Raw genomic sequence first — 14,421 nt, forward strand, 5'->3', positions numbered from 1 at the left:
CAAGATTTGTGGTAGTTACTACGTTTTTATAATCTCAGAACATCTTTGACCGTTCCAGTGAGCGCCCTGATCTTGCTTGGTGGGCAGAACGCACTTTTAATTTTATCTTTTTTGGGTATTCTGTTGATGTTAGCAGATACAGGCCATGTATACGGTAGAAAGGCTATACTACGGGCCTTTTCTTCTTGTTCTTCTCCCATTATATCAGGTAATCTGGTGGGATGTAGAGCTTTACGGATATCCCTCTTTGAGTACACGTTATCTGTAAACACTTGCTGTAAATGTTCTAAGTCTGCTTCCAAGTTCTGAATCGGACAGTGTCATGGCTCGATGTACAAATGTTTTCAGTACCCCGATCTTCTGCGCTGGATGATGAGATCTGTCAGCTTGTAGGTATAAGTCGGTGTATGTTGTTGTCCTATACACATTGTAGCCAAATGTGCCGCCAGTCTTCCTTTTCACCAGGACATCCAGGAGCAAAAGCTGACCATTGTGAACTTAATGTTGGAGTTTCTCGAGTTCTGATGGCCAAGGAACCGTCTATTCTTTTCTGACATCGTGACCAAATGACGAATTATACCTGAAGAAACAGGTCGGCTGGTAGGCAGCAGTCGTAAGTGCTGCATCCTCGAATCTCTCCATAAACATTTGCCACCACCGGAGATAAGAATCTAACCACCGCCACTCCTTCTGTCAGTTCATTATAAAATTGGCCTCTACAAAGGAAGTCGATGTTAAAATTTGCTTGAAAAGGTCCAAAAAAGCTCCATCATATTTCACGATGATTGAATTGAGTGAGTTCTGAAGTGGTACCCTCGTGAACAGAGACAAAACATCAAAGCCAACCATGGTGTCTGTGTCCGAGATTGGTAGGTTTTTGAGACGTTACACAAAGTCCGACGAGTTTCGGATGTGGAGGACGCACTTTCCCACATATGGTGCTAACGTCATCTTAAGGGGTGCCTGTAGGGTACGTGGCTCCATCAGTATTGCTTAGGACTGGACGAAGCAGTATATCCTCTTTATGGACCTTGGGTAATCCATATAGTCTGGGTGATATTGGTGCCATTGCCTTCAGTTGCTTGACAAACTTCTCTGGTCACCATGTTTCCTTAAGAATCCTGGTTCTTTTTTTTACTGCCCACTCAGTCGGGGGGTTGTTCTCTAGTTGATTGTGAGCAGGGTCCTCTAAAAGTTGACTGATCTTCTGATAGTAGTCTGTCTTCAGTAGTACTGCGGTAGATATCCCCTTGTCGGCAGGTAACACCACTAAGTTTTTTCATCTTCCCTCAAACTCTTGAGGGTCATACTCTGGTCTCTTTAGATGTTTGGTTTGAATGGCCTGGCTCGGGTGAGCGCCCTGCACGCCTCTCTCCGAATCTCTTCTGCAACACTTGATGGTAAGATGTTGACCACTTTCTCCACGGTGCTGATGCGACTGGAAACCGGTAGGTCTTTCGAAGTGACTGCAAATTTGAGGCCCATTCCGAGCACTTTTAAGACGGCACCATCGAATGTACAACCACTCAGATTTACCGGCTTGCGGGTATCATGTGTTTGCTGCACTTTTTTACTCACGCGATCAAATTTCGCCAGTTGTCGAGGTGTATCGTTGTATTTGATGCAACCTGCGAGCGACCATGCGGCACCGACCACGCTGTACCCAGCCCTCTGTTTGCGAATTCCAGATGCAGGCGTAGTAGCTCCCTGGAGGTGACGTCCCGTCTGTGCCACATATCACGGATCCTTTCCCTTATCAGGGCTATACTGCCACGATGCTAGATCATGTTAGCGGCCTTAGATGTAATATGGTGTATAATTTTGATAAACACAGGCACCACGTGTTCTCCTCTGCACCTAAGAAGAAATTGAGAGAGCTCACCACCTCTCCTTACCCTGTCGTCGCTTGTTCAGTAACTTCATATTCTTGCACTTTTCATCCCCGTAGTGTCTTGGCCACATAGCTGGAAAAGACTCAACAGGTTCCTTGCCCTTCTGAACTCAAGACACTCCAATATTAAGTTCATATTGAAACTAGAGAATGAGGGTCACCTTTTATTCTTGAACGTCTGGGTGAAAAGGAAGACAGGCGGCACTTTAGGCCACTGTGTGTATAGGAAACCAACACACGCAGACATATACGTAGAGGCTGACAGTTGCCAACATCGAGCGCAGAAGAACGGGGTACTGAACGCTTGTAAACTGAGCCAAGACACTGTCCGACTCACACTGTTTGGCAGCAGAGTTAGGACATCTACAGAAAGTGTTTACAGACAATGGGTACTCAGAGGGACATCTGTAAAGCACTACATCCCTCCAGGCGACCTGACAGAAACAGAGACTAACAAGAAGAAGAGACCAAGAGGGTAGCCATTCTACCATGTGCAGGTCCCATATTGACTAACATCAGCACGATCGTGAAAAAACACAAAATTAGATGGGTGTTCTGCTCACCAATAAAGATCAGTGGTCTCCTTGGCACCGTCAGAGGTGTTCTGAGGTTAAAGAAACCTGATATCTACGTTATACCATATGAATGTGTTATATCTTATACCGCTCAAACCACCAGAACGACTGAAATAAGACGTAGAGAACAGCAGAGATTACCAAGCCACGACAGACCACTAAATGAGCAATAGCAGAACACTGCCTGGATCTTGAACACGCCGTGTATTGTGATAAAACCAGGGTCCTGGCTCAAATACCAGACCTTGGGGCAGTGTGGTTACTGAATCCATCGAAAGCAAAACGACAGAGAACCTGATCAACAGGAAAGCAGGATACCAGCTCAGTATAATTACTAAAGAAACAACGGAAGGAAGTTCCTTTCTTCGATAGCGAACGACAACCAGGGCCGAAATTAACAGGATCGAATCTCTTATGTTGCACCAGGTGGCAGCTACCTCCTCGGGAGACAACTGTGGCTCTCACAGTCAAGAGAGGGAACATCAACCACCCTAAAGCGTGTTTCTATATATGACAGATCAAATTTCACACCAGTCGCATAGGAGTGCAGCCTGTAGCGTCGATATGAAGATGCAAATGTGATTTTTTGTCACTACACTCTCTAACGATCGTGAGTGTTAGTTACCTTTGAGACTGGACGTGTTGAGCTAATGATAGTCAAGAATGCCTCTGAGGCGACAAAGATGCCGTTATCGACACCTCACTAAGTTCGAACGACGTCTCACTATAGGGCTACGGAAATATGGACGTTCCTTTTGCGATAATGTAGAAAGTCTTGCCAGGAATATAGTCACTGTACACGATTGCTGGCAGCGGTGATCACGAGAATATACAGTCGTAAGAAGCCGGAGATCCGGACTGTCACTTGGGACGTGTGGCGTATGGCTCTGGAGCATCGTACTGGATCTGCGGCAGAAGTCTGAGCAGCAGTTGGAATCACAGTAATACAACGATCTGTTACAAATCAGTCACTTCAAGGACAGCTCCGAGCCAGACGCCCTGCTGCGTGCATTCCGCTGACCCCAAATCACCCCCATTTGTGACTCCTCTGGTGTCAAGCGTGAGCGCATTGGAGGGCAGGGTGGATGTCTGTTTTGTTTCCTGATGAAATCCGATTCTGCTTCTGTGCCAGTGATGGCCCTTTGTTGATTAGGAGGTGGCTGGAGAGTTAGCGTCTACAATCAACTTGTCTGCGTGCTAGGCACACTGGACCTGCAGCTGGAGTTACGGTCTGGGATGCGATCTCACATGACAGCAGGAGCATTCTCTTGGCAACCCATGAACCCTGACTCCAAATTCAAGAACAGCACTCCAGGGCGTGTTTCCCAACAGAACAACGCTCGCCCACAAACCGCAGTTGTAACCCGACACGCGCTACAGAATGTCGAAGTTTTCTTGGCCTGTTCGATCACCAGTTGTGTCTCTAGTCGAGCTCATAAGGGACACAAATCGGACACCTCCAGTGTCCTCTACAAACATCATTAGCCGTCCCTGATAAGCATGGAACTCCACACCACAAAATGACATCCGGCACCTGTACAACACAGTGGTTCAAATGGCTCTGAGCACTATGGGACTTAACATCTGAGGGCATCAGTCCCCTAGGACTTAGAACCATTTAAACCTAACTAGTCTAAAGACATCACACACATCCATGCCCGAGGCAGGATTCGAACCTGCGACCGTACCGGTCACGCGGTTCCAGACTGAAGCGCCTAGAACTGCTCGGCCACACCGGCCGGCTACAACTCAATGCATGTAAGTTTGCGTGCTTGCATTCAACAATCTGGCAGTTATACTGGATATTAATGTACCAGCATTTCACATTTACAATGATTTATCTCATGCTTACATTAAGGGACTCCGGAAAGGCTCAAAATCATGAAAAGTTCAATTTTTACTTTTTTGCGTTTTCTGAATCTGCAGACTATTACCTTTTAATAGATATATAATTTATTCAATTCCGAAGACTACAACCCACTGTGGCGCTGTTAAACTGCTGTCAAATGGTGTTATTATTAACGTCCGTGTTCATCAGGTATATTTTAGTGATGTGAGATAAAGTATGTGTTGTGGCTAACCTGTGATGGTTCAATATATATCGCTGGTGTGATTGTCGATTGTTTCATGTTTATTTACTCTGTCGTTATCTCGAAAACATTAGTAATTAATTCTGTTTCTTGAGTCTCTGTTTTGTTGAAGTATAATAATGAGTAAAAGTAAAATTATTAGAAATCCTCTGAAGGCTTTTAAGAAAAAGAGAAATGTTGGAAAGCCAAAGGTATGTGTTATTACTGTAAATAATAACATTCTAACATGGTACGAGCGATGCTTGCTTTACACAAGGAACGCCTTCGGGCTGCAGACAGGGCTGTAAAGAGTCTAGAAATACAAGCAAGAGTAAACAGGAGGAGGAAGAAGAGGAAGCTGGAGGAGGAGTTTGCAGAGGATGAAGATAATCCATCCTATGGACCTGGAATGCACTAAAAAGTTAATCCAATCTTTGTCGCTCGATTCCCAAAACTTTTATTTTCTCATACTAATTACATGTTTTCTAAGGATCTTCCAAACATATTTGTTTCAAACTTTCAGTAAATGTTACACAGTACCTTCTGCATAATTTAACACAGCCTTTTTCCAAAAAACTGTATATTTTTGAATATATAAATAAAAAATTGCAAAAAATGTTGTGAATTTTCATTACAATAAAAAAAATCATCTTTAATAACTGACCTAAAATTTTGTAAAATCCCTGTGTTAAGTTGTAGCCCATATTCCAATAAATAATCGGTAAAAAGTTCGACTTCCTACCTCAAATACTTTGTGAGGAAAGATGTAATTTATAAGCGTTATTTTAACATTGCAAGTGTAGGGCGTTCCGGAGCCCCTTAACTTTGATGTTACAATGTTAATCACTTAAATATTTTAGCTAGATAAATCTATTCCCAAAATTTCGATCCCTACATTAATTTTTTTTTGTGTTGCGATTTCTTCCGTCAGTGTACCGGAATGCAACTATTTGTAGGGATATAAAATGAAACAATCACAAGGGCTCAGTCTTAGGTGAATTGCATTAGCCCACACAAAATAATATGCGCTGGGGATAATCATATATAACAGGTATTTTATTTTCCAGACTCCAGTGACTTTAACCTGAATATGTAAAACAGTTTGGAAGATTTACGTGTGTATGCAAGTAACGCCAAAAAATGAATTTAAGTGGGTGTGGTGTCACCGCCAGACACCACACTTGCTAGGTGGTAGCTTTAAATCGGCCGCGGTCCATTAGTACATGTCGGACTCGCGTGTCGCCACTGTCAGTAATTGCAGACCGAGCGCCACCACACGTCAGGTCTAGAGAGACGTACTAGCACTCGCCCCAGTTATACGGACGACTTTGCTAGCGACTACACGGACGAAGCCTTTCTCTCATTTGCCGAGAGACAGTTAGAATAGCCTTCAGCTAAGTCCATGGCTACGACCTAGCAAGGCGCCATTAACCATTTCTAGAGAGAGTCTCACTTGTATCATCAAGAATGCTGTATACAAATGATGGATTAAAGTTAAGTATTCCAGCAGCTACGTACTTTTCTTTATAGCATTCATTACGTATCCTGTTTCAGACCTAAAGCAAGCCTGCGTGTGTAAACGCGTGCCTTTCGGTTACCCGTCTCTGTGGACTGGCCGTCTTGTCAGTCCACTACAGTGGGAGTTTACGGATCATTTCAAAGATGTGGATAATGTTTCCAGAATCATGATAGGAAACAGATCGTGATGGTGTTAACGAGTATTTGTTTCGCACTTGCTTGTATTCTAGTAATTGTTGCTTCTTCTGACAAAATCCGCTATGAAAGAACTATCTACTCTCCTTATACTGTTCAAGTTTGTTAAAGAGTGTGTTCAATGATTCAATGGAATTATTGTTCTATGTATTAAATGAATACTGATTTATTGTCTGCGCAGGATTATGGATAACGCTAAATGATATTTAATCTTGCTCATGTTATCATTACTAAGAACACTTTAAGGTGAGAAAACAGTGTAGTCTCTTTCATCTAGAATTCTCGTGGTTGTTTGATTCGCTGATTTAATCTATGGTATAGTATACCGTAATAAGCCAAAAGATTATCACGTGAACCAATTGTCTCAACGCTACAGACTGCAGAATATTAACCAGGTAAGCCCCATACGCCCAATACGCTGCTAGAAGAATTGTATCTCAATAAAGTGTTCTAAAACATGAGTTACTGGACCCCTTTATGCTGATTAACACTATGCACTCACTCCGTCTCCAGGCCAAAAGTGGCCCAACGGGACCATCCGACCGCCGTATCATCCTCAGTGGAGGATGCGGATAGGAGGGGCGTGTGGTCAGCACACCGCTCTCCCGGTCGTTGGGATGGTTTTCTTTGACCGGAGCCGCTACTATTCGGTCGAGTAGCTCCTCAGTTGGCATCACGAGGCTGAGTTCACCCCGAAAAATGGCAACATCACATGGCGGCTGGATGGTCACCCATCCAAGGGCCGACCACCCCCGACAGCGCTTAACTTCGATGATCTCACGGGAACCGGTGTATCCACTGCGGCAAGGCCGTTGCCTGATTAACACTATGATAGGATTTAATTCAAGAACGGATTCCTGGATTTAAGTAGAACATTTACTTTACACAGTCTGTAAGGGATCCATGATCCCACGAACATAGGTGCTAGTATCCGACGCCCAGGTCGATAGTAGACAGGAGTCGATTGTCGAGCGCTGCAGGAGGCAGTGAGATTAGTGTTGAGGGCAGTAGTAGTATGGGAGAGTGACGAGTGAGCGGTAGCGCTGGAGAGACAGGCAGGAATGGTGGTCGAGTAAATTCACCGGAGTATGACGAGTGAGCACGTCCCGCTGATCGTCGTGGGGTTGACACTCACTAATACCGTTTCGCGAGTGATATGAAACAAAAGTGACAAGTGCCGAATTTCGTGTTTCGCGTCAGCCACGTCGGCCAGCAACAACTATGGTTCGCAGTGAGGATTGTTGTGAATGTTAATCATCAGCATTGCGTGTGACGAAGCACTGAAAACCAGTCACCAATAAAAAGATATAACCGTAATTAGACGTGTAAGGCGAAGGTAGCAACTGCCTCAGAATTTGTGAGCTCGTAGAAAATACAATACAGTTTGTACATCGTAACCTCTGTGATCCTTAATAATAGGCAAACTTTCTATCATTTCTACTATTCAATCTCAGAAAAGCCGCACTCGGTTGAAATACCCCCCGAAACCAGCAGAAAAAGCGATAGCCTTTCTTCCATTAAGCACACGGTCATATATCATAATAATTAACTGTTTGGCGGCTTCGGTAAATTACCCAAAATCCAATAAGGAATTTAATCGGGGGTGTTTCAAGTCTTTATTGACAAACACTGTGTGTGTCTGTGTATGGAGTTGGTTTGCTCGAACTGCCCAGTCATAAAATCCCAGACCATCATACGTATGATATCAACTTGCCGTTTGGATCAGTAACTGAACACATTAGATCCAAAATACATGCACTCTGTCAAGCAGAGTAGTACCAGCGTTGGAACAAGCCACCTGCTCGTTGGTGTCTTGAGAACTTCTTGTGTTAATAATTATCATGCAGCTGTCTCAGTTTACCGCTATCTGCTGCTTGCGAGACGACGGTGCGGGTGCCGCTGAAACTGCTCCATCTTCGCTACTGGATTGCTGCGAATCACGCTGAAACACCACCGACAGCAATGTAGTCACTCGCACCACGGAGGGCTGTGCCTGCTGTCAAATAATATCGCGTCCCCAGACTCTGTACTCCACCTTGCGTGTGCACCGTATGGCACAATACCACCGGCTTCAAAACTGACCATCAGTTACACACATAGTGTTCAAACTGCGGTGGTCTTCAGGAATCAAAATAACAGTAATTGCCTATCAAAGACACGCGCGATCTCAAGCACCGAACGGAAGCACTTGTCTCAAAAATGCCACTTCCAGTTCTCTCTACCGCGACTCCACAGCGTGCAGCCACCACTCGTTACATCCTCTGGCTCATTACCCTCCTCTCGACTCACGACTGCCGAAAATCCGCATCTTCATCCTTCTTTGCAATATTTTCGCGTCACACCAGTCTACGTACCAAAGATGGGCGTTTTAGTCCAGCCTGTGGAGATATTTCCCACCTACACATCTTCCAACCAAAAGTGGCCTTTGCACTGAAGCTATTGACATTAGAAGCATTGTGCCAATGACTCTGTTGCATTCGTTCACGTTATAGCCTGTCATCCTGGCTTGTAGAGCTTAACGCACAGGGCCCGAGGCTGCACAGCTGTTTCCAGCAACCTCCATGCTCTTTTCTCTAGAGAGTTTCCTTAGCCGGCTTAGTAAAAGCCACCCTATTGCTTCAGCTCAGCTTGGGGCCCTGAAGTCCACCTGCTGTGTCCCTTGGCCTGGCGCCCTCAAGTCGCGCAAGCATTGCGGTTCCTGGACTGAACCTGACTCCCGTTGACACGCCACTGCATTACCTACTCCTGTCTCTCTGCAAAACCTGTTGCCTGCAAGATTTCTGATTCCTTCACCAGCAGGCACGACAGCCTAGCCTCATAACACACACGTAATGAAATTTAGACTTTGAAAATACCAGTTACTACAAAATACAGAAAAAGAGTAATTATCCGGCTGCTGATTCAATATATTCACCACTGTAATTGCAGTCCGATAACTAACGAATTAATAAAGACGCTACATGAAAGAAATATAATAAGTACACTACTGGCCATTAAAATTGATACACCAAGCAGAAATGCAGATGGTAAACGGGTAATCATTGGGGAAATATATTATACTACAACTCACATGTGATTACATTTTCACGCAATTTGGGTGCATAGATCATGAGAAATCAGTACCCAGAACAACCACCTCTGGCCGTAATAACGGCCTTCATACGCCAGGGCATTGAGTCAGAGCTTGGATGGCGTGTACAGGTACAGCAGCCCATGCAGCTTCAACACGATACCACAGCTCATCAAGAGTAGTGACTGGCGTATTGTGACGAGCCAGTTGCTCAGCCACCATTGACCAGACCTTTCCCATTGATGAGAGATCTGGAGAATTTGCTGGCCAGGGCAGCAGTCGAACATTTTCTGTATCCAGAAAGGCCCGTACAGGACCTGCAATATGCGGTCGTGCATTATCCTGCCGAATTGTAGGGTTTCGCAGGGATCGAATGAAGGATAGAGAAACGGGTCGTAACACATCTGAAATACAACGTCCACTGTTCAAAGTGCCGACAATGCGAGCAAGAGGTGACCGAGACGTGTAGCCAATGGCACCGCATACCATCATCCGAAAAACTGACGTTTTGCCATTCTTGCACCCAGGTTCGTCGTTGAGTACACTATCACAGGTGCTCCTGTCTGTGATGCAACCTCAAGGGTAACCACAGCCATGGTCTCCGAGCTGGTAGTCCATGCTGCTGCAAACGTCGGCGAACTGTTCGTGCAGATAGTTGTTGTCTTGCAAACGTCCCCATCTGTTGGTTCAGGGATCGAGACGTGACTGCACGATCCGTGACAGCCATGCAGATAAGACGCCTGTCATCTCGACTGCTAGTGATACGAGGCCGTTGGGATCCAGCACGGCGTTCCGTATTGCCCATCTGAACCACCCGATTCCATATTCTGGTAACAGTCATTGGATCTCGTCCAAGGCGAGCAGTAATGTCGCGATACGATAAACCGCAATCGTGATGGGCTACAATCCGACCTTTATCAAAGTGATGGTACGCATTTCTCCTCCTTACACGAGGCATCACAACAACGTTTCACCAGGCAACGCCGGTCAAGTGCTATTTGTGTGTGAGAAATCGTTTGGAAACTTTCCTCATGTCAGCACGTTGTAGGTGGCGTCATAGGCGCCAACCTTGTGTGAATGCTCTGAAAACCTAATCATTTGCATGTCACAGCATCTTCTTCCTGTCGGTTAAATTTCGCGTCTGTAGCACGTCATCTTCGTGGTGTAGCAATTTTAATGGCCAGTAGTGTATAAAAGTTGGCTGGCAAAATGTCCTCGCTCCTTTAAAGCTTTCCTAAGCCCTTTCTTGTACACTGGATGTAAGTATTTACAACAATCGTAGGTGATCTTGTATCAGTTTCATATGAGTGAGTGCTTTGAGTGAATACGTTTTTCTTGGAAGCCTAGGTCTACGTTCTTGCTGCATATATCGATCTAGCGTTTGACCAGAGCCTTGCCTGGTGGCTTTTAAAGTGCAACATGTCGTTCTGGCCGCATTACCTTTCAGTTCCATCTGAGTTCTCAGATACGTTTGTGAAAAGTTTAAACGTCAAAGTCAACTAGCGCTATGTCGCTGTACTCGTCATTTCAAGAGGTTATAAAGACCAATAAGAAAAGTGGATCGTTCCGTTAAAGAAACCCTCACTTGCCTTAAAATTTTGTTTTATACATTAAACATACAGGCCAAGTGTGCACACCTCTACGTACATTACTTACATCCAGTGCTTTACTTGCGAACGGCATTCCCAGAAATAATCATCCAGAGATATGTCTATTAAAGATAATTGCAATTGACACTCATTAAATTCGTTGAGAGTAGATAAAGGTCTGTTTTACCACGACTGCAGGCTACAGCTACACTAGAGCAACACTAGCAGCACAAACGTCAACTCCGTTTTCGTTGGAGGGCAGAAATGGAATCAGTACCTGCATGTTTGAAGTGGCCCGTGTTGTGATTAAATAACAAGTAACTTTACTTTTACATTTCATTGTCATATTGCCTTCATGAGTGCGATGAATTTCTCTGAAGAAAAGTCAGTAACAGCAGAGACATGAGAAACTATAAGTAAAATGCAGTGTGTTGAGAACTTAAATAGCACATGAATAACTGAAATCCAGTATTCACTCCTTGTGACTAACGTTGATGAATATGATGCAAGTGGGTGACTTGTGAAAGTTCAGAATTTGCTGATGGTTGGAACGAAGAGTAGTACAAATATGGCTTCAAATAAAAGAAATTCAAGGGCGTAGTGTTTGCCATGAAATCAGTGCACTTGGTATGTTAACAAAAGGGGATACACGAATTAAATTTTCGATGGGGTGGGTAGAAAACAAAATTAATATCAATGATGAGAACAAAGTGAAAGGACAATCTGGTTTGAGGAAAAAAATTGTGCGGAAGACTTCCGTTTCCTATAGAACTTGTGAGTCAATAAAAACTGAAGGTAACACAAAAAAGTCTTCCAAATATTGTAGACAACATGAAAGCTAAGTATGATTAGAATATGTATTATTCAGACAGGTAAAGATAAAAAATACTCCTTATAAAGAGCTATGAGCATTTTTTATGTATTTATTTTTTCAGAGAGTTACGACTATGGCGCCGGAAATGTCTATGCCAACTGCATACGACGCTACAGCTAACGCCAAGCTAGCCTCCAGCTAACGCTCTGCTAGCTCTGAAATTTCCATCAGTCGCTGAAAGACCGATGGGTGGCGTTACATATAGTCACTAAAAGCTTAATCCTAAAAAGAATGTCGAAACAAATAGCTTTTGAGTTGATAAGAACCTAGGAGCACGTGTTTGTGAGTTGTTACTGCAAAATACTGCTATAATAAATGCACTCTAGAAAATTTACAGTTATTTATGAGAACTCGCATTATTGCACTGTTTGTCAGACAAAATTTCATTGCAGATTTCTTAAAGGATACAGAGAGGAAAAATGAACTAGACTTGTTATTTGGATGTTTTAATACAATTTTAGCACTGAGTTTTCCAGCTTGTGTGCAGCTAGATAGTAGTACACTGGGAAACAACATTTTTGTAGACAGTGCTCCGGCTGAAATGGTTAACACGTAATAGGGACTGTCTGATCATGATGCGCAACTAATGAAAATGAACAGTATGGCACCTTATAATCCTGATACAGTGTCATACGAAGCAGTGAGACTTATTAATAAGAACATGCTGCAATATCGTAATAGTTAGTTAAAAGGGGTAGTAAAGAATATAGCATATATAGAAAGAGATGCTGACCTCAAATTCAATTTGTTTCCATGGCAAATTTATGTCAATATTTGTAAGCTGCTTTGGTAAAAAAATTCTCTTGAAGATCAATTAAGATAAAACAAATAAGCCACTGATAACAAAGGGAATTAAAATCTCATGTGAGAGGAAGATGGAAATTTATACAAAGGCCACAGTAAGCGAAGATCCGACATTAGTTGTTACTACAAGAAAATACTGTAGTATTTTAAGGAAAGTCATTAATATGTCCAGAAGCATGATTGTCCTGAGAGAAATAAACAGTGCAGATATTAAAATGAAAACTATGTGGGATATTGTCTAATGGGAGACAGGACAGCGAGTCAGTGTACAACAAACTATAACAATAAAACTATAGGACAATGTTTTGACTGATAATTCACAAGTCATGTATTTTTAACAATCTAAATGTAGCAGCAAAAACAGGATTAGAAGGGTCAATTGCAGAAGCAAGCGAACATATTACAAATATCATTCCACAAAAGTTTTAAGAACTAGAAGTAGCACCAGCATCCTTCGCTGAAATAAATGGAATTACAAAAATTCTTAAAACAAAAGCTCATGTGGTGCTGACGGAATTTCAGACAGAATTCTGAGAATTTGTTCCAACTTAATAAGTTATGTCCTTAGTGATATATGCAGTGTGTCAACGGCACAGGTAATTTCTCCAGCCATGTTAAAATATATAATTGGGAAACTTCTTCATAAGAAAGGTGACTAGACAGACTTAAACAACTATCATGCTGTTGTCTTAATGAAATATTTTTCGAATGCATTCAGAAATGTTACGAACCCCAAGAACAGTCTCACACGTAAGTAGAAACAATTTGCTTAGCATATCATAGTGTGAATTCCAGAAAGGTTGCTCAAGTGAGAATTCTATTTATACATTCATTCATCAAACAGTACAAAACTTAGATAATGAGAGAGCGCCAGCTGGTATCTTTTAGATCTTTCCACGGCGTTTTATTGTGTAGATCATGTTACTCTCTCAGAAAAACTCAGGTTTTATGGAACGTTGCTGGTTTCAATTATAATGAACAAACAGAATGCAAAAGGTTGTGATGAATAATTCGAACAATGTCAGAACGGAAGACAATTTTAGTTACTTGGGAGAAACCCTAGAGGGAGTGCAACAGGACTAAATTTTGGGTCCACTCTTATTCGTTGTACATGTGAGTGACTTCCCTCTCAACACTCGACAGCAAGACAATTACTTTTGCAAAGGATACTGGCTTTATAATAAATCACACTAGACAGAAAACAACGGGAGAGATGGCAAATTTTATTTTCCAAAGAATTATAAAGTGGTTCTCAAAAATGGACTCTTCCTAAAATTTCTGTACAACAAATAGTGTTATACCAACAACTGATGCAGCACTTGAGGAAGAGTCAGTAAACAGAATGGAATACTCCAAGTTCTTGGGTTTACATATGGATGAAAACTTCAACTTGAAAGAGCATATTACTTAGCTTCTCAAACAATTACGTTCTACTACTTACGCTCTTTGTATGATGTTAGTCTTGGAAACAACCGAATCATCCTTTCCAACATATTTGGCACATTTCCACTTATTTTGCACATTTCCACTCAATAATGCCTTACACAATAATTTTCGGGGATAACTCATCGCTTACAAAGAAAGTATTGATTGCACAGAAGCGAGAAGTAAGAGTAATATGTGGTGTTAAAGCACGGACGTCTTGTCGGCACCGGTTCAAGGATCTTAGTGCCATCACAATAGATATATTCGCAAATGAAATTCTTCACAAATAATCCATCACAATTTGAGTAGAACTGTGATGTCAGTATCGACAACACTAGAGGGAAAAGTGACCTTTATTATCCATTAGTGAAGCTTTCAGTAGCTCATAGAGGAGCTCAATAAGCAGCAACA

Source organism: Schistocerca cancellata, chromosome 9 (genome assembly GCF_023864275.1).
Source record: "Schistocerca cancellata isolate TAMUIC-IGC-003103 chromosome 9, iqSchCanc2.1, whole genome shotgun sequence".
NCBI lineage: Eukaryota > Metazoa > Arthropoda > Insecta > Orthoptera > Acrididae > Schistocerca > Schistocerca cancellata.